At 35.4% G+C, this 22,278-nt stretch overlaps 1 long non-coding RNA gene across 1 annotated transcript in view; it reads left to right on the top strand.

Moving 5' to 3' along the window:
- LOC141275790 (uncharacterized) overlaps nucleotides 1-22,278 on the top strand; it is a 32,995-nt gene that overhangs the window by 8,726 nt on the left and 1,991 nt on the right. Inside the window, exon 2 of the long non-coding RNA XR_012324082.1 lies at nucleotides 15,836-15,915. This is a non-coding gene — a long non-coding RNA (uncharacterized lncRNA). The remainder of the gene's footprint in view (nucleotides 1-15,835; nucleotides 15,916-22,278) is intronic.

Genomic DNA, 22,278 nt, shown 5'->3' with positions numbered 1-22,278 from the left:
CTGGCAATCAAAAACAGAAGGAAAAGTGGGAAAATCACAAATATGTGGAAATTAAACAACATCCCCTTAAACATCCAATGGGGCAAATAATAAATCATAAGGGAAATTAGAAAATACTTTGAGATGAATGTAAGCAACACTACAACATACCAAATGTATGGAATGTAGTAAAAGCAGTGCTTAGAGGGAAAGTTTTAGCAGAATGAAGGAAATAATAAAGTTTAGAGTAGTGATAAAAGAAAAGTAAAACAATAGATAAAAATCAATGAATCCAAAAATTGATACTTTGTATATATATTTTTATTTATATTTATTTATTTATTTATTTATTTTACATTACGCAGGCCTCTCACTGTTGTGGCCCTTCCCACCGCAGAGCGCAGGCTCCGGACGCGCAGGCTCAGCAGCCATGGCTCACGGGCCCAGCCGCTCCATGGCATGTGGGATCTTCCCGGACTGGGGCACAAACCCATGTCCCCTGCATTGGCAAGCGGACTCTCAACCACTGCACCACCAGGGAAGCCCCAAAAATTGATACTTTGAAGAGATCAACAAAGTTGACAAACCTTTAGGTATATTGACTAAGGAATAAAGAGACAAGACTCAGATTACCAGAATCAGAAATGAAAGTGGGAATATTATTACTATCTTTCAGAAATAAAAAGAATTATAAGAAAGTACTATGAATAATGGCATACCAACAAATTAGATGATCTTAATGAAAATGAAATATTTTAGAAATGGACAAAGTACCAAAATAGATTAAAGATGAAATAGGAAATATAAAAAGACTTTTAGCAGGTAATTAGATGAAACTAACAATTATCAAATCTTCCGACAAAGAAAAGCGCAGGAACAGATGGCTTCATTGTTGAATTCTATCAATCATTTAAAGAGTTAACAATAAATCTGCTCAGACTCTTCCATAAAACATGAAAGGAGGGAATACATCTCAACTCATTGCTCTGATACCAAAGCCAGACAAAGATATAATAGGAAGATAAGCAGACAACAACAACAACAAAACTACAGACCAACACCCCTTATGCATTAAAGCAAAAATCCTTAACAAAATACTAGCAAACCAAATACAGTGCATATTAAAATAATTATACCCCTTAACCTAGTGGGATTTACCCCAGGAATGCAAGGTGGTACAAAATACGAAAATCAATGTAATACACAGCATTAATATAATTGACGGTTATAAAACAACAACAAAAACCCCATGATCATCTTAACTGATACAGAGAAGCATTTGATAAAATCCAACATTTTCCTGATAAAAACACTTAAAAAACTAGAAATAGAAGGGAACTTCCTCAAACTAAAAAAAGAGCATTTATGAGCATACCACAGCCAGCATCATACTCAGTGGCGAAAGACTGAAAGGTTTCTCCCTAAAAACAGGAATAAGATAAGAATACCGACTTTTGCGTGTTCTACTCAACATTGTACTAGAAATGATAGACAGAGAAATTAGGGAAGACAAAGAAATAAAAAAAAAACTTCCAAATTGGAAAGGAAGAAGTAAACCTATCTCTATTTGCAGATGGCATGATCTTATATATGAGAAATTCTAAAGAATCCACCCATAGAAAAATTATTAGAAGTAATAAACAAATTTGGTAAGGATACAAAATCTAAACATAAAAATCATTTGTAGTTTTGTATGCTAGCAATGAACAATCTGAAAGGAAATTAAGAAAAATATCCATTTCTGATAACATTGAAAAGAATAAAATAGGATAAATTTAAAGGAGGTGCAAAGAGTTGTACACTGAAGTGTACGTCGTTTAGCCTCTTTTTTATACTATTGCAGTAAGGGAGTAAAGACTTGACTTAACTTTGTTTTGGCTTATTGTCTTAAGTGACTACTCTGACACCTAGCATAGCAGCTCAGCTTAACTCTTAATATGCAGCTAAGAGACAGCAAGACACAGATACTACCTGAGGAGGGGCTCTTAGGAAAACCCAAAAACAACAGAGAGTATATTGACAAGGACAATGGAAGAAATTGAAACTATGGCACTAAGAGATACAGCAAACATTAAACACAGCCCAACTATTAGCCAGATAAAACCTCACGCTAATGGCCTATTTACCTCAGTTTCTACTACCTTGATACATTATGTCTGGTTTTCAACAAAAGATTACAAGTTATTCTAGGAGGCAAGAAAAAACACAGTTTGAAGAGACAAAATAAAATCAAACAGATCCAGATATTGCACAGATGCTGGAATTATCAGATAGAGAATTTAAAATAACATTGATTATGTTAAGGGCTCTAATGGAGAAATAGACAACATGCAGGAATAGATGGGTAATGTAAGCAAAAATGTGGACACTCAGAATGAATCAAAAGCAAGTTCTAGAAGTCAAAAACAATGTAACATAAATTACAGAGTGCCTTTTATGGGCTCATCAACACATTTGGCATGGTGGAGTTAATTATCTTTGAGCTTGAAGAAACAACAGAAATTTCTCTAACTGAAATGCAAAAAGAAAAAATAATTAAAAAAAAAAAACCAAAACAAAATCGAGAAGAGGACATCAAAGGATTATAGGACAAGAAAGGTTTCCTAAAAGAGGCAAAACATGAACTGAGCTTTTTTTTTTTTTACTGTTTACATTTCCTTTTACAGAAGTAACACATGCTCAGTGCAGAAAACTTAGAAATTACTGGAATATGTGAAGGAAGAAAATACACCAATAATCCTACTGCCTAGAGATAGTTAATTTATTACATCCTCTTGTGTGTCATGTGTGTGTATGTGTGTGTGTGTGTACAAGGTTGTGATGTTAAATTTACTTACTACTCAAGAGCCAGGCTAGTTTGAATGTATGTGCATTTGAGGCAAGAGCTGGGGCAGAGTTGGATTATTCTGCATAATAGAAGGGTAATTTATGGTCCCCAGAACATGAGAAAGCAAAGAATTTGAAAGCTACTGGGAGAGGGGGAAGCAGGAGAAAGGAAAAAAGTACCAGAGTAGAAATACAGCCTAGAAAACACTTTGAAGGAGAGAACTCAGACAAATAAAAAAAAAAAAATTTTAATAAAAAAAAAATTTTTTTAATAAAGAATTATGAGACAATTTCAAAAGGGTTAGCATAAACATGATTGGAATACCAGAAGGAGAAAAGAGAATCGAGCAGAAGAAATATCTGAACAAAGAATGGCCAAAAATTTTTGAAAATTAATGACACACCAAAACACAAAATATCGGAAACTCAGGACCATAATATTGTTTTTGATGCATCTTAATTTCCCTGATTTATACTGATGTAGTCATTATTTGTTTCCTATTTTCTCTTTAACCTTGTAGTTTACCTGCTGTTTTCTTAAATATGCAGATGTTTTAATCCTCTTATATTAACCTCTTAAATATTAATTCTTTCCTCAATATCTAATCCTACTGTCATGTTTATAATCTTTACCTTTTGCAGTGTATCCTTTTATCATATTTCCCCTTATTTTAATATTTTAAATGTTAGTTTATTGATTTCATGCATTTGCTCTGCTATATTGGTATAAAAATCTTTAAATTGTGCTTGAATTCCTGATTTATATTATTTTAATACAATCACTTTTCATTGTTTACCCTTAATCTGTTCTAAAATTCTTAGTATTGGCCTCTTCATTTTTTATTATTTGAAATTTCTTTTTCTAGTAAGGGAATTCTCAGTAAAATATTATCTTCCCTCTAATCACCATAAATTGGACATAATAAAACCTTTAGCATTTATTCATTGTCTTACATTCATTTAACAAATATTTATTGATAATGCACTACCTGCTCAGGGATTTGTCTTCTCCATATATTGGGGAGACATTAGTGAAAAATACAGAGTTCTTGATTCTTATGAAATTTATGTCCTAGTGTATATTTGTGAGAGTAGGATGGAGGAGAGCATGATCTCAGAAATAAAACAAGCAAGTAAATAAAATAACCATGATGTAGTCAGATAGTGAATATTCCCAAGAGAGAAATAAAGTAATTTGATTTGATCAATTGCCAGGGTTAGGGAGTGCTTTACATTGGGTGGGCAGGGGTGACATTTCTTACAGAAGGATAAGACTTGAATGATAAGAAAGAGACAAAGAGCTGACATATTCATACATATTCTAGGTAGAGAGAACTGTGAGAAGGCCCTAAGGTTGTAAACATCTTCCTGTCTTCAAGGAACAAAAGGCAGCCAAGGTAACTAAAAAAGGCTGAAAGAGAGAGAGAGAGAGTCAGGAGATTAGACAAGAAATGTGGTCGCACGCCTGATCTTCAGGGCTTTGTCAGATATGATATAAATTTTAAGTTTTATTGTAAATGTAGGGCTTCCCTGGTGGCGCAGTGGTTGAGAGTCCGCCTGCCGATGCAGGGTACACGGGTTCGTGTCCCAGTCCGGGAAGATCCCACATGCCGCGGAGAGGCTGGGCCTGTGAGCCATGGCCGCTGAGCCTGCGCGTCCAGAGCCTGTGCTGCGCAACGGGAGAGGCCACAACAGTGAGAGGCCAGCGTACCGCAAAAAAAATAAATAAATAAAGTTCCTTCTCAATTAGATTATTAATTATGTCCCACAGTGCTCAAAATTTTGCCTTGCACATACTAAGTTTTCAACTATGTGCAGGCGGGCTGGCCTCATATCAATATAAATTTAAGTATACTTAAATTTATGATTATTAAGCTCATCCTTAAACTTTCTCATTTTTAAAATTGTCCCTCCCACAAGTGTTGAAATAAGTGAAAGTAACATTTTACAGTAAAGTGCTAAATGTTATATTGTATAGCTTCCATTGTGCATAGTAGTTTTGTTAGTTTAAGAGAATTTTTGTTTTATTTTGTTTTGCATTGGGAGTAGGTAGTTGGAGAAACACATCGTGCAACAGTAGAAAAAGCATGGTGTTCTGAATCAAAAGATCTAGGTCTCAATTTTGCTATTTCCTAGGTGTTTGGCTATGAGCAAATAATTTAATATCTCCCTGAATCTCTTTCCCCTCATATAGAATGTGGGTGATAATTCTAACAAAATTTAAGGCCCCTGTGGAATATTTGTCTGTTTTGATCACTGTTGTATCCCAAGTATCCAGAATAGGGCCTGGTACGGAATAAATACTCAATATATTTGTTGAATGAACAGCTTCTCCAAAAACAGTGTTTGTCAGATTGAAAAATATTAATGTTTGTGACTGTGTTCTGATGAGGGATTCTTTAGTTTTGTGCAAAATTTTATGTGAAGTCCTGAAGAAAAGGACATATCATTTACCAACTTACCCCTCGTGCCTGGCACATGGAAGATGAACTATTCACTTATAAGTTGTCTGAAGGCAGAAGTAGAGGCTGACAACAGTAATTCCTATACTTGTATTTGCCATTGAACTCATATGTCATTATTTGCCTGTAACTTTTCTCTTATCATTTTAAATATGCTATGGTTGAAATAGTTCAGGAAACCAATTTGTATCTGGGTGTCAAAATCAGGTGCCGCTAAATTACAATGTAGACTGGTAAAGCTATGTGTGAGCGTGTGATTTTTAGAAATAGATTAAAATATTTAAAGACATGCATGGGAAATGGGAAAATTAACACCTCTTTGCCCTGTTATAGGATCTAGATGTTTTTCCTTCCATTTCCATTTGATAAATGTATCATATTCCCACTATGTGAACAGAGATGAATATAAAACATTCACATTCTATTTGTTTTCTTCGGAAAACTAAGTTAGCCCTATTTAATAAATGTATTCTTAGGCCCTCTACAAATATAATAAATAAGATTTAGAGTGGGTGAGATCACATAGTTAAAAAGAAATCAAGGTGCAAAGACAAGAATCTAGACCATTAGTTTTCAGAGCGTGTCAAGCCATAATTATAGTAATACCAGGCCCATTTGTTTGAAGGCTGTTATGCATTCTGAAGAAACTAAAACTCCTCTGTCTTCTTCATCATTTTATCCTCATTGCCTATATTTTTTGAATACGTAAATAAGTAAATGAATGCTATATCAGAAGTTCAAATATGTTGTCAAGGAAGACCAAAATGAAAAGATTCCTTTTAGATGGGAGAATCTGATGACATTTTTAGAAGATAAAGAATTCTACTGGATTCAGATTGAGTAGGAATCTTGTTACATGAGGAGGGGGTTATGGGAAAAATTATTTTGTGCAGAGAATGGAACACACTCATGGATATTGAAGTAAAGAAAGGGAGCAAGTTCAGGAACTAGAGGTTTGATGATGATAGAAGGAAAAGATACAGAATGGATGGTACTTAACTAGAATATACCCTAGTACCCTGAACACAAGGCTTTGGAGTCTGAATTTAAGTTTTATGTGATAGGATCTGTACTTTAAAATTATGATTCTCATAACCCTATGTGGGGGGGGGGGTACTGGTGTCAGGAAAGACTGAACCTAAGAGTTTGTTAGAATAATATTAAAGAATAGCTCAGGAGAGAAATAACTTTTGCTTGAGATGCACTGGGTCTGGTGGGCATGGCTGTGCCAGGGCCAGCAGGGAGGAGAGGGGCCAGCACCAGTTCTGGGGTTCCAGGAGAGCACAAAGTTATTGGTTATGGGAAGTTCCAGTCCCTGGTGTCTGCATTGGCTAAGACTGCAGGGTCCTTGGTGGAGAAGGCTGTGCTAGGGGTCTGAGGCTGCAGCAAGGGTGAGAGCTGTAGGGGTCAGCCTGCTCTAACCTTTTTCCCCATGGAGGAACTGGCAGCAGAGAGGATTCTTCTTGGTACTAGGCTGTGCTGGTCTGGGGGATGGGGTGACACAGCTAAATGCCTCCTGCCTTTTCCTCTGCTGTCATCTCTGGTCCCTATGTTCCACTGGGTTGCTGCAGCTTGTCATCTGCACTCTGGAGTTCTCCCAGAGCTACATTCATCTAAGGATAGTTGGTAAATCATTGGTTTTGGCACTGGATGGGAGAGTGGGAGCAGACAAGACCTGGGGCCTCCTTTTCCACCATCTTGCTGACATCGCTGTCTCCTAAATTCTTCCTCCGGACACAGTCTTGAGGCCCAAGCTAGAGACTGATCAGTTCCCCTTGTTGAGCAGCTGAGGAAGTTTACGCCTCAACCACTTCCCTTATCAGGTTCTCACACACTGTGCCACTGTGCACCTGCCCTAATCACCCTGGAGCCAGGTCAGACGACTAGGAAAGCCACTGAGTCCCTGAGCCCAAGAATTTATTTTAATTAGGCAATCCTCAGGGAGCCCGTGGAACCCAGTTAGCCCTACCCTTCTTGCTGTTCACAAGCTGCCCCCTACAGCTCTGGCTTGCTGCTACTCAGCCCCCAGGTGGAACTCCCTGAGGGGCCCCGCCTGGCAGCCTTCTCTCTTGGAGCTATAAGTAACAAAATTCTGCCTTTCATCCATTAGAGTGTCAGTGTGTTGTGTTCTACCATCAAAAGAAACTTTATATCTTATAAAACATATCCTGAGACAGATTTAGTATTATCTGGTACCTGAAGAGAGGAGTGGAGTGAGATAACTTGGTAGAGTAGAAGGCATAAGTAACCAAGGGATTATAAAGAAAAAATAGGGAGTAGAAAGCAATCCAAGGACAGAGTGTTCAATGTGCCTAATCTTAAGGAATTTAAGGAATAGACTGAGGAGGAAAATATGCAAATCACAGTAAGTGGTCAAAGATGGCAGAAGATCTGGAAGAGTGAAGGGTCTAAGCCAAGGAGTCTTATGGGGTCTGTACAGATTTTAAGAATCACTATAACCGTTAAGAGAGAGAAATGATCAACACAGATGAATGCTATAGCAAAGAAGAAATTGAAGGGGACTTAAAAGAGTTTAATGGCTATTTAATTCACAAAATAATCTCCGTGGCAACTTCTTCTAGCAGTTAGTGGTTTCCTCTGCTGTGTTCCCATAGCTCTTGGAGTGCATGTCCCTTATTATGGCACATACATGCCATATTGTCATAATTTGTCTGTTTTGTACATTAAAATGTAAGCACTCTGAGGATATAAATCATGGACTTTTTCTGCTATTTTTTTTAACATCACATATAGCCACTGAGATAGAACTATTACTCACTGATTGTTTTTTGAAGGAAACAAATGTTTATTTTACTCTGATATTAACATTTCAGTGATTTTCTTGGTATTCCAGAGGGATGTCCTGGAAATGGAAGAGATCCCTTGTTGATTTCCTGATTTCCCAACATAGCTCTGACATTCTACAGCAGCTCAGCTCAGCAGTTATCAATACCTGAAAATTTGTCCTGCCATGTATGTTTAACGTGTTCTTTCTAATACTGTTCCAAGCAGAGCTAGAGAAACTAGATAATCTTGTGTCAAAATTCAGTATCAGTGTACTCCTCAGATTTATCTCATCCCCATAGCAATAGCCCCACCTCCCTCTACAAAGACATTGTGTGCAAAGGTGTTATATATGTGACATGGAATCATAAGTCCTTCGTTAGTAAGTCAGTAGGTTAAAATCTTGTGCTTATGAGAACAGTGCTATTGGAAAATAACTTCTCTAGGGACCAATTAACTTTATTTTGCCTGATGAATACTGAGTATATTCTTTACCCTAATAAATCATCTCATAAACCTGTGTTTCTGGTCACAGGGGCAACTAAATAAGAAAATATATGTCTGAATTTAAAAAGTGAAAACATACAGCAAAGTAATACAACACATATATTTATATTGATTTCCTATTCTTTGCCAGGCGATTGGACACTGGGGCTCTTCCCTATGCAAAAAGAGGATGGTAGATGGAGAGAATGTTAACTTACAGTAAGGAATGCTTATTTTGATGACAGTGGGTGTTTAGTATCATTTGCTCCTAAAAGTTAGAAGATGAGGACATGAGAATTAAGTCAATCACTTTTAAAAATCTCAACAGAATATGAGGTTTTGTGTTTGTTTTTAAAAACGCTCCAAGGTATTATATATATAACTGGTTAGTAACCTTACAACAGTTGCTCTCTCACTGCATGTTAATATCACCTAAGGAACTTGGAAAAAAAATATATCGATGTCTGTTGCCCCCCTCCTAAAAGTTTTGATTTAATGGCTCTGTATTTGGCCAACATTTATTATGAAATCACAGAAAGACTGAATAGTATTTTCCTCATTCTGGGAGAATAAAGGATGACCACAAAAGTATATTAGCAACATCTGGAGATTACAACAATCCCTTACTTCTAAACAGTCAGATATCCTTGTATTGGGAAAGACACAATCTGCTTTTCAAAAACAGAAGGGGAAATAAAATGAAAGAAACAAAATGTGTTCATATTTCCAAATGAAATATGAGAATGGACTTTACATAAAAATGAGCAAATATTTGCTTTATTTCCAATGTTGCTGCCATTGACAATGCAAATTTCATTGTCTGATTTTATGGAGGTTTTCTGTTTGTTTATATTTTTACATTTTAGAAATTAAAAGACAAACTTGTGTGCTGGCTTTTATTTACAGATGCAGGTCTGTACTGAAAACAAGAAAATAAATGAAGAATTTAGACCATCCCCCAACTAGAGAAAAAGTAATTACAAATTTAGTTGTGAGCAACAAATAATTTGTATGGCAGGAGTTCAAATGGGCCACATTTCAGCGTTTTTAATGTGCAGCTGGGTTTGAGAATGCAGTCATGTTTGAAAGCACTATCCATTAATATCTAAATTTAAAAGTCATAAAATAAGGATTTTATTCACAATAGAAATAACTATGTGCTAGAAGTAAACTGAACAAAAATGTTTTAAAAAGAGCTGCAAGAAATACCTAAGGGACCTTGGGGAAGAATGAATAAAGGAAGAGAGATACCATGTTCCTGAATGTCAAAACATTTCCAATATTTTAAAGATGTCTGTTTTTCCCCAAAGTAATTTTCAAGCTTAATATAATTAAAACAAAGCATCCAATGAGTCATCATTATTATTTTTTTAGGAGTGAGAGGGATGTCACAAAAGCAATTCTAAATGTTGTATACTTTTCTATTGACTCATCATGTTTAGGTTTTTGCTGAGCATAAAAAAGAAAATCTTAATAAATATCTGCTAATTGATATCTTGGTAGTTCAGTAAGTAATCAAGTCCTCTTACTTGGTTTTAAATACACTATATATTTGATACTGAAGTTTAGTATCAAATAGTATAACAAATATGCTATGTAGTGTATCTTTAACTGTTTCTATTAGGAAAAGTTCCTCTGAGTTTTAATAATTGAAGATTCAACAGATCTTCAACCTTCCTGTGGTCATAAATAGACCCAACATTTATTTATTTATGATTGACTTACAATATTATGTTAGTTTCAGGTGTACCACACAGTGAATTCAATATTTTTATAGCTCACAAACCATACAGTTATTATAAAGTATTGGCTATATTGCTTGTGCTGTGCATTGAATCCCTGTGACTTGCCTATTTTATAACTAGAGGTTTGTACTTCTTAATCCCCTCTTTTGCCCCTCCTCCTATCCCTCTCCCCTCTGGCAACCACTAGTTTGTTTTCTCTATCTGCAAGTCTGTTTCTGTTTTGTCATACTTGTTCATGTGTTTTTTAGATTCCACATATAAGTGAAAATGTACAGTATTTGTTTTTTCTCTATCTGACTTATTTCACTGAACATAATACCCTTCAGGTCCATCCATGTTGTTGCAAATGGCAAGATTTCATTCATTTTTACAGCTGAGTAATATTTCTGTCTGTGTCTCTATCTCTACCTCTCTCTATATCACATTTTCTTTATTCATTCATCTGCCCATGGGCACTTTGATTCCTTTCATATCTCGGCTGTTATAAATAATGCTGCAATGAACATTGGTGTGTACATATCTTTTGAAATTAGTGTTTCTGTTTACTTCAGATAAACACACAGGAGTGGAACTGCTGGATCGTATGGTAGTTCTATTTTTAATTTTTTGAGGAAACTCCTTACTGTTCTCCATAGTGGCTGCACCAATTTATATCCTCACCAACGCACAAGGGTTCCCCTTTCTACCCATCCTCTCTGACACATTTCTTGTCTTTTTGATGATAGCCATTGTGACAGGTGTGAGCCGATATCAAAAGAGGCGTCCTAAGGGAATATGACATATGAGAACCATGCCACTCAATATCTTGGGACACAGCTTAACTTCACTCTAGATCCACTGGCAGCCAGTCCTCAGTGCACCCAATCTTACCTGTTAATCGATTCTAGCCCTGGGCCAAAAACCCCATGTAAGTGAAGCCAGCTGTCAAAAACTATTTAAAAAAATCAAATGAGCAAAACGCAGCACCTGTTTCCTTTCCTTATTTTTGCTTTACTTCTTCCAGATTCCCACTTTGTTTTTTTCTTGACCTTGTATCTTTCTATCCCATCTTCCATTGACTTATAAAATATGGTTACATAAAGATACTAAGTATACTATTCATAGATTTACACAGGATGAATCAGTTGCTGTCTTCTAATAATCAAGAGTTACAAATATTCCCCTGCAGTAAAATTATAGATTGATTTCTCTGTGTTAATAGCATGTTTGAAAGATTTATCATCTGTTAATGGGTTATGATATGTTTTCCTAGAAGCATATGAAGAAAACTTTAAGAACACAAGAATATTGAAGATGGAGACATTATAATATCCAAAAATTATGTGGAATTATAAACATTCATAACTAGGTGCCATGTAGAATGGGAACCCATTTGCCACATCCATGAATGAAAATTGGGACTAGATAATTCCTAAGTTCCACTCAAATTCTTACTAAGACGGCTTTATTATTAACTTCATTTCCAAGTACAGGTATAACTTTTTTAAGTACTGAGAATTGATTAAAAAAGGGAAATATGTAAAACAGAGATTTAAAAAAAATTCTAAACATATATTTACATGAACCAAAACAAAATTGCCCAGGTGATGTATAGCCAAGTAACTAATTAAATGTCTGTCTAGACAAGAATCCCAAGTCCTCAAATCAGTTTTTCTAAACTGTACTCTGAAAACACTAGATCTCTAAGAACCTCTTCTCTAAAAAGAAAGAAAGAGGGAGGGAGCCAAGGAAGAAAGAAATAAAGAGACAAACAGAGAAAGAAAACAAAGAAAGAGAGAAAGAGTTGCTTGTTTCATTTTAAACAAGCTTGGGCTTCTTCAGGCAAAGTTTATTTCACAGAATTTCTTAATGCCATTAATATGATCCTGAGCATTGTGAATCTATAAGCAGGAATACATATTTTTCCCCCAAACTGATTTGTCCACAACAACTATTTTTATTACTCAATACTTGTTAATGTATTATGGGATTCGTTTAGGAAATACTCCCCCAGATGATTAGACATTCTTCATAGAAGAGTTAACGTTACTCTTTCAATCATTTCAATTCTATGATGCCATATTTCTTTTCAAATATTAAGCGAGATCATTCCTAAATTGCTTCTGGTAATGAGAAATGGGAAATAAACTTTTTATTGTTAGACTAATATGTAGCACATAATATTATTTCATTGAGAACTAAAACTTCAGTCCTTGGTCTAAGAGTTATGTTTTTCAAGACCAAGCAGTTATCTAATTTACCCCACAAGTGTATAATAACTGATTATTAGTGTTCAATTATCCATCATTTTTATTAATATGTCTCTTCGTTACATTTCCAATGGGAGCTTAAAATGACTTTTTTTTTTGGAGGAATTAACTATTAAATTCAAGCTGGATGCATGCTCCTTTCATTTCTTAATGCTATTCTATAAAATGGAACAGAGCTGTCACTGGTTAACTTATTTCCATGCCAAACCATTTACACTCTCCAGAGAAACTTCTGTTTAAATAAGGCATGCTTGACCAAGAAAGGTTGTCATGTATTAACTGTCTCTGTGGGGAGTTGATGTTAAAAGCATAATTGGTTCAGTGGAGGGAACAGAAAATAAGCTCTTCTATTCACAGTCAGAAAAGCAGCTCCCAGTCATTTATGTGTGTAAGTGTGCTGTCACTTCTCACTAAGAAAGTACCATCATACATAATTAGCAGTAGGAAGACTTCGGCTTTTCAAACCTTCAGGATTTTTTTTTTCTACCCCGAGGACAAAAGTTCTCCTAATATACATTCTCTGATTGCCATTTATCTGTTTGAGTGTGAGGATGCACTTTTCAACTTTTTCTATTTCCTATCAAAGAGAGAATCAGATTTCCTCTTGTTTCCTTCTCATGTCTCTTCTCAGTTTTTCATGATATTGTATTCCTCCTGGTATTTCATACTTTCTTCTAGTATGGAGAAAGCATTTATGCCATGGGATTTCAAAGTTATTCCTATGCTGTATAAGCAGAAGTATTTTCCAATGCTAAAAAAGCAAAACCATTTTTAATGGGGGAGAAAAGATTAAAGACAACATCAATTGCGAAGAGAATCAGAATCCTCCTAGGATTTTTAATCCACAGTTCAAACAAGGTTCTAATTTCTTAATCATGGTATAGAAAGACTAATGCAACCAACAGAGAAAACCATTTATTCCCTCCCTCTTTAAACAGCTCTACTCAGCAATAGTTTCAACCTGGGGATAAAATACTTTATACAATTCTTCACTATGATTACCCAGTGTTGATACTGCAAACCACAAAGGCATCTGCAACCTAAATCTTAGTTTCTTTTAGAAAATGTTTGATTTTCCCTTGGCAGCACAATTTATTGTTTCTATTGCCTTTCCAGCAGTGTGAATTCAGACTAACTTTTTCAGCTTTCAGAAATGATGGCTTAATACTCTCTCTATTCTTTCTTACATACAAAATGTTGTGGCTGATTTTACTTTTAACTTTTTTGTGTGGTGAAACAACATGGACTGTATGATATCAGTTCTTTGAAATGTGTTGAGTCTTAGGAGTGACCTAGCATATAATCAATTTTTATAATAGTTTAATGTGTACTTGATAATAATGTACCATCTCTACTTGATTACAGTACCCAGAAAGATTATGTTCTGTTTTCAAAATCTTCTATATCCTGGCTAAATTTCTGATCTACTTGATCACAAGTTCCTGACGGAGTATTATAAAGATTTCCCACTATGATTAGTGAGTTTGTCACTATCTCCATATAAATCTCAACAGGTTTTGCTTCATATATTTCTTCAAGATGTCAATATTTTAATATATTCTTATCCATTTGTTTCTTTTATTACACGATGCTAATACTCATCTCTATTAATGCCTTCTACCTAGATTCCATTTTATCTAACGTTAATATTGCTAACAATTTTAATGTTTAGTAGTACATATTTTTCATATCTTTATTATTTAACTGTTCCTTTTGCTTTTGTTTTGGATGTGCTTACTTTGTATTTTGTGTTATCTGTTCCTAGCCCCTCTTCTTTGCTTCTTCCTCTTATCTCCCTTTCTTGCCTTCTGTTAATTGATATATATGCTGATAATTACCATTTGTTTCTCTATTAGTTTGAAATCTATGGATTGTATTTTAGTATTCAGTTGTTATGTTTACATTTCAATCTATATTTCAACATAAATTTTTCTGACAAAAATTAGTAAATATCTTCATCTTCCTCCAGAACATAACTTTATTATTCTCCCCTCTTACCACTCTCCCAATCTTATTATTGACATCTTGAGATGTATTTTTATCTTTATGTTGTTAGGTAATTTGTTCCATTTTACACATAGTAAAATTATGGAAAATAATTCTCTGAGTAAAAGAAAAGCTTAGATTAACTTACTTCACTCAACACAAATGTTTTTAAAAGATAACTTTTAACTTCTGCCTTTACAGTCTATTTCTGAAGATATTTATAAGCATTCAGTTGAAGAAAACCTTTCTCACTGCCAGCTCTTATGCATCCAATTTTTCTGCTTTATATCTATCTCACAAAAAGTCTTTGTATCTGAGGTTCTGTGGCATGATGGAGAGTGGTATTTAATATTATGACTTCCCTTTTCAACATGGAAAGCAGAGTAACAAAGCATCTTGACATTTAGATGCTTTCCTAGTTTTACTTATTTTGTGTGTATCATGGAAAAGCCTGAAAGCTTATTACTCACTGAAGCAAAGTATCACGTTATTCCATAAAATAACCCCAAGATTAAGCCCATCTTCTTATTTTATAATTTACAGTTGTGTGTTTGTAGGTGACCTTTGTATAATATCCATTCTGTGTGTTCTTTTCCTAGTAAAACTTGTACTTAATGTCTAGGCAAATGGAACCATCTTCAGTTATTCATATTTTTGCTTAGTTCGTTTGAAAGTGCACCTGCAATATATCTACTGAACACAGAGAAGAGAGAATGGTTTCTCTCATCCAATTTTTGTTCCTTATTTGAGACAAGGAAGAACAGCTTATACATTAAGGGTTATATATTACAATCACCAGGAGAGAACTTTTGGTATTTGGCTCCAAGATAATTTACAGACATCTGCTAAGAAGTTTATTGATCACTGCTGAGTAAGAATGAATTACTAATTTACACATATGTAGCATCTCTAATCTGGGTTCTTCCTAATTTAGAGATTCAAATGAAGAGAATATTATAAGTAAACTCATGCTTATTAACAAACAAGAGACACATTTCATTATTAGCTTATGGGAAATTCCTTTTCCATTTTTCTGGTAAAGAATAAAGTTATGAGTTGAGAATGGGGTTTTTAGGTAATTAATATATAAGAATCTTACCATCTGGTTAACTTTCCTGGGTTTATACTTTTATGATATCTGTGTATATGACTGACTCTCCCTCTTTCTCTCTCTGTCCTTCTCTCTGTGTCTGTCTCTCTCTGTCTCTCTCTCTCTCTCTATATATATATCAAAATAAGTTAAAAAACAAGTAAAACATTTGTAATCTTACACTTGAAATGAAAATATAAGTAGGATCTCATATTTTTTTTCCAACAGAATAACATTTTTTGCTCTGTGCAACTTTAAGTCCAAGAAGCAATAATAACTCAGTTGCAGTGAGCTCACCTACTACCCAGGTGATACTCTCTAAATACCACTTTCTACAAAAAGATGAGAGTTCTTTGGGGGAAACATGGTTGATTCCAGGTCCGGGGAAGAAAATATGCAAAGTTAACTTGTGATTATATTGCTGTACCAGAAAGAAAAGATGATATATAAAACAAATGAGTCATGTCAGAGGAAACAAGACAGTCTGCAGGTTGACAAAGATGGGAAAATTTTGAATTCATCAAACCAAAACAGATCAAATACATAGAAATCTAGAATTCATAATGATATTCAAATGAATTTTAGGCAGCAACTAGAACACTAACTCATTATTCTGAAAAGTGGTAAAGTAAAGGTTTTATACCCTTCTATTGTTGGATAACCAATAGTTAATAAGAGAAAGTCTCCTTCATAAAAAAATTAAAGGTAATAAATGTGGGAGGAATGATAAAATTGTTATACTACTATTTTGCAGTCTCTAATGAAATAATGGATCTAGTCAATGATCAATAGTGAATGCTAAAAGCATTTGGTGAAAGGCTGATGGGGAAATGGTAAAAGGCTGATAGGGAGATTATAAAAGGAATAAATCTGATGTATTAAATTTCTATTGTGGTCATAATAAATTATGACAAATTTAGTGGCTTAAGAGAACACATATTATTTCACAATTCTATATATTAGATGTCCAAGTACAGTGTGACTCAGTTCTCTTACCTGGATTTCACAAGTCAGAAACCCAGTTGCCAGCAGGGCTTCATTCTTCCTGGAGGGTCTGCGGATGAATCTACTTCTAAGCTCATCTAGGTTTTTGGCAGAGTTCAATTCCATGTGGTTCTAGGACTGAGGTCCCATTTACTTGCTGGCTTTTGCCTGGGGGTCATTCCCAGCTTTAGAGGCCATAGTCAGCAACAACAGTTTTACTCCTTTTCATGTTATGAAATCACTGACTTCCCCTTCTGCCTCATCTCTCCTGTTACCTCTTCTCTCTGACCCCAGACTGAGAAACCTTTCTGCTTTTAAGGGCTCAGGTGATTAGACTGGATCCACCCACTTAATCTAAGATAATCTCTTTCTCATGATTAGATCTCTGAAGTCCCTTCACAGCAGTACCTAGGTTAGTATTTGATTGACTAACCAAGGCCAGGAACTTGGGTGGGCTAAAAGTCTGCCTACCACAGCTGAAAATACTTGAAACTACCAATCAATCCCAATCAAATCCAACTGTAGCTTTGGTAAAAAAAAAAACAAGTAGAGGTTGAGTTTTCAGTTCTGTATATAAGGACCTTGGAAGTCACCATTTCAACTTAACAACAAACAGAAAGCTGAAAAGACTGAAAAATCAACAACTCTTCTTGAATTCATGAGAGAGGAGAGGACATAGGGCGAACCACTGGCCCCCAGGATTGGAGAGACAGGTGAATACAGGGAGTCGAGGTTTAGAAGGGCAGATTCACAAGCAGAAACTGCCTCAGGAACCAGTGTGGGGGTAGGAAAACCTGAACTGTAATTGATAATTGCTGAAGGCTCAGTGTGGACAAGTCTGAGAGTTAAAAATTCCAGGAGAACCCATTGATGGTCAGGGGTGTGGGGGCAGTGGGTGCCCACAAAATTGTGAGGTTTACCTACAGGAGCTCTACTAAATTCTCAGTAAATATCAAAGAATATCCCTTCCTGCTTTCAGCAGGGGGAAGCAAAAGGAACCATTTTGAAATACACCAGAGCACTCTTCTTAACATGGCCTGACCTCAGGGGAAACTAGTTAGCCTGAGCCTGAAACTACTATCAGAGCTAAACTGACCTGGGGTCGGGAAAAACCCAACTCTAGCCATATTTCGCCTACCACAAAGAAGAGAAATACTAAATACAACCCATTCTAGGCATCCTCCCCCACCTAAGGGGGAGAAAAAATACTGAGAAGCACTTGTAAAGTTTGCAGTGTAGAGGCTTAGGCTCATTAGAAGACTGAGACCTAAACACAGTACTGTAGAATGCTTCCTCTCCTCCTAAAGCTTAAAGATCTATTTACAGTAGTTTCTTTTACCCAGTACATCATGTTTGGTTATCAAGAAAAAATTACAAGGCATTCCAAAGGGTAAAAAAAAAACACAATTTGAAGAGACAGAGAAGGCACCAGAACCAGACATAGTAGGAATGTAGGAATTATCAGATGGTAATTTGGAACAACTATGATTAACATGCTAAGGGCTGTTATGGTAAACAGAACATGTAAAAAAAGATGGGCAATGTAAGCAGAGAGATGGCAATCCTAAGAAAGAACCAAAAAGAAATGCCAGAGATGAAAAACACTGTAAGAGGAATGAAGAATGCCTTTGGTGGGCTCATTAGTAAAAGAGAACAGTGAAGAAAGAATCTCTAAGCTAGAGGATATATCAATAGAAACTTCAAAAACCAAAAGGAGTAGAGAACAAAGACTGAGGAAAAAGGAATGGAATGTCTATGGAATGTGGGTCAACTACAAAAGATGTAACATACACATAATAGGAATACCAGAAAGAAAAGAAAGGAACAGAAGGAATATTTGAAACAATAATGACTAAGAATTTCCCCAAATTAATGTCAGGCACCAAACCACAGATCCAGGAAGCTTAGAGAACACCAAGCAGGATAAAAGCAAAACAAAAACAAAAACCTAAAAGAAAAAACTCCTACATCATTATTTTCAAACTACAGGATATCAAAGTAAAAACATCACTGGTTGCTAGGGATTGGGGCTGCAGGAGGATGAATAGGTGCAGCACAGAAGGTTTGGGGGGCAGTGTAAATACTCTGTATGATACCATAATAATGGATTCATGTCATTATACATTTGTCCAAACCCATAGGATGTACAACACCATGAGTGAACTGTAATGTAAACTATGGACTTTGGGGAATTATGATGTGTATGGCAGTGCATCAGTGGTAACAAATGTATCATTCTGGTGGGGAATGTTGATAATGGCAGAGGCAATGCATGTGTGGGAGCAGCCGAGAATATATGAGAAATCTCTGTACCATCCCCTCAATTTTGCTGTGAACCTACAACTGCTCTAAAAAAGTAAAGTCACAAATAAAAAAAAAATTAACCAAGCTAGGTAGTTTAAACCTTTCACACACACAAAGAAAAATTTTAAAGTGTTAACTGTTGATGCTGGCTGATGGGTACATGGGATTTTATGATATTACAAAATTCTTTCTTCTTTTATGTGCATGCTTCCATAATAAAAAAGAATAAATAAACAAACTTCCACCTTAGATTTTCCCAGCGTAGTGCCTCAACTGCACTTAAGAATGAATCCATAGATCCTTGTTATCCAGCCTTCTCGCTTATTCTGTGTCCCCCACATTGATAACATTACCACCTTGCTTGGAGCAGAGTCTTGGTTGGTGAATGCAGTTGGTGAAACCAATCCAACCTTGAGGGAATGGGGAAGGGACCCCACCTCCAATATCTAGATGGCCATAGCTGATTATATTCCCTCTTTGTAAGTGAATCTGTAAGTTGAAATGGTCTGTTGTTATCATTTGACATCCATTACCAGTGTCCTGGTTACAGCTGCTAAAGAACCTGGCCACCTTGCTATGATTAAATTTGCTGCAGCTGGGAATAAGCATACGTACTGAGTTGGGCTCCTTCCTGACCTAGTTCCATATTGCCAGAAGGATCTTATTTCTATTCTTACAATAATTTTAACCCTTCCAAGCCTGAAAGTCTGGTTCTTAAATGAGTTTTAAAGAAATGACATTCTCACTATAAATAGAACACTAAATTAAGTTACCATAAATAGATGGTAACTATAAAAATAATCAATATAAAAACTTAGTAATGTTATTAAAATTTATCTAAATTCCCTCATTCTTTGAGTTTAGGGACTGTCAGTTGCTGCTGCAAGATAGAACTCTCCTGAGGCAAATGATGGCAAAATCAATTTCCACTGTATCTGCTACTTTGTGTTCTTTCCTGTAGCCCCAATCACAATTATAATTATAAAAATATCATATTTGCTTCTTCTTTAAGATGGGATTATTCAGTATTGTCTATGGTCACATTGCTTCCTGAGGATACATATTGATCACACTTGAACATCACCAAGACATAAGGAAACTCTGGCAACAATCCTTTGAATCTTTCTAGGGGTCTGTATATTGCTCACATAATTTTCTGCTTCTTTCTGAGTGTCTTTTTCATTCTTTAATCATAAAATGGACCCACTGTCTTCATATGTTGTAGAGATAATCAGTCATGAGAATTCTGCAAATTAGCCTAATTCCTGTTGATAAATTCATGGACAGCCTGGCTCTTTGCTTCTAGCAACCTCATGCGTTGGTAGACGTTAGTAATAATCTTCAGTTGGGTTAGTTGCCTGATCACAATCCAATCGTCTGCCAAGCGTGATAAAACACAGTTGAGAACTCTGGCATAACAGAGGCTGTGTATGGGTAATTATATCTATTATAATTTGGACCTGCCAGGTGCCCTGAATGACATGCCCAATATATCCTGAAGCAAATGATTTAAGCCATATAGTAAATATAGCCGTCAGAATGAAAGACAAGAGAAAGACAATGAATTAGAAATATTTGGGAGCTACCATCAGCAGACAAACATTCTGAAATAAATCCATTATTTGAAAGAATGGAGGAAAGAAAATAAAAAGAGTTATTAGGGTTCCAGTGAAGGTTGTTTTATTTATTTACTTTTGTTTTTACCATCAGAACCAAGGCAGACCTGCATATATTTGAAGCTATGACTTGAAGGATACAGGGAAAAGATTGGCACTTTTGGGAAAGGAGGGACTGTGTGATCCATTCGGAGTTAGGAACAGAGTAGAATGTCAGCTTATTTCAAGTGTAAATGATAACAGATTACAGAGCTGGGAGAAAATGCACAACTCTGAAATCTCCAGAAATATTGTATTATAGCAAATTTCTGAAGAAATATGACATATGAACAGTGCTCATCTGGAAGGATAGAATTGACATTGATGTAGTAGTATCTGCATTTATTCAACAGGATAGGGAAAAAGAAGATTGTTTTCAGTTCAAATAGTACCTTGGTTTGGTTCTTATTTTCTTAGCTTGATGGTAAAGAAGATGTGGTGTGTATATCTATCTGTCTATGTATCTATCTATGTATCTATCTATCTACATACCTACCTATCTATCTATGAAAGGGAAAGAGAGATACTGTGTGATATCACTTTTATATGTAGAATTTAAAACAGCCAAACTCATAGAAGCAGAGTAGAATGATGGTAACCAAGTGCTGGGGGGTGGGAGTATGGGGGAGATTTTGGTCAGAGTATATAAACTTCCAGTAGCTACTAATCATGAAAGTTAAAGATATTTTAAATTTAAGTTTAAAAAATTATGTATCATACCATGATCTTATGTCATAAAACTGATTTGATAATATAATATCTATACAATTAAAAATATAACCTAAATATAACTAGTTTCCTCTCTGAACTAATCCTGAAAGTCTGGTTTTGAAGAGGTCAAGGAAGTACAAGTCATCAGATTAGCGCTGTGCAGATGGGGGCACAGAAGGGACCAGACAGGTGAGAGGATGCATGTGACAGTCTTTTATAAGGCTCATCACTTTGACTTGTAAAGAAGAAAATGACACCATCTGTGCTGTCATTTTTGTTAACCTTCTGCTTTGAATAAGAAAGATAAACTGAATACTGAGAATAGGTGAATGAACACAAAACAATATTTGCATCAGGGTTACTGAAAATCAAAGGATGAGTAACCTTGCCTCTCTCATGCTTATTGTTCATGTTTTTGTAGATAGTTATCTTCATGACTGAGAAACTATTTGTTTGGTGGGAAAACACTATGCATTAATTCTAGTTTGAAATTCATCTATTTTTATGCATTAAAATCATACTTTTGATGTTAGTGAGCTATTTATTAGGTAATATTTCACTATGGTTCTTATTTTTAACATCTAATTTTTAATAACCAATCAGAGAGAGAGGAAGTAATTTTGATTTTTACATGTAATTTAGCAAAAAAGAAAGGAGAAAAATTTTAATGTTAATGACACCATACATATTTTCTTGGTTTGACTAAAATTGTGAGAGAATAATATTGTCTTTTATAACTACTAGTCTTCCAGTTTTATACTATTTGAGTGATTTAATTTCTCAGACCCTTAAGACATTCATTTCTTTTCTTCTATCACATCCAGCTCAAGGGAGGAGAACTAATCTATTCAGATCCTCAAAGGTCTGTGTAATATACATTGCCAGTCACACTAGTTCCTTATGTCTCTGAGTGCCTTAGTATCAAGCCATGTGATCAACCAAGCTGTATTTCTCCATGATTCCTGTATCTTATGTTGGACTAGGTACCTGTTATTTGTATTGTTTAACTTATATAGC

This window comes from Tursiops truncatus, chromosome 11, assembly GCF_011762595.2.
Source record: "Tursiops truncatus isolate mTurTru1 chromosome 11, mTurTru1.mat.Y, whole genome shotgun sequence".
NCBI classification, from domain to species: Eukaryota; Metazoa; Chordata; class Mammalia; order Artiodactyla; family Delphinidae; genus Tursiops; species Tursiops truncatus.
The sequence above is the reverse complement of the archived record's forward strand: the minus strand, read 5'-3'. Positions and strand labels throughout refer to the sequence as shown.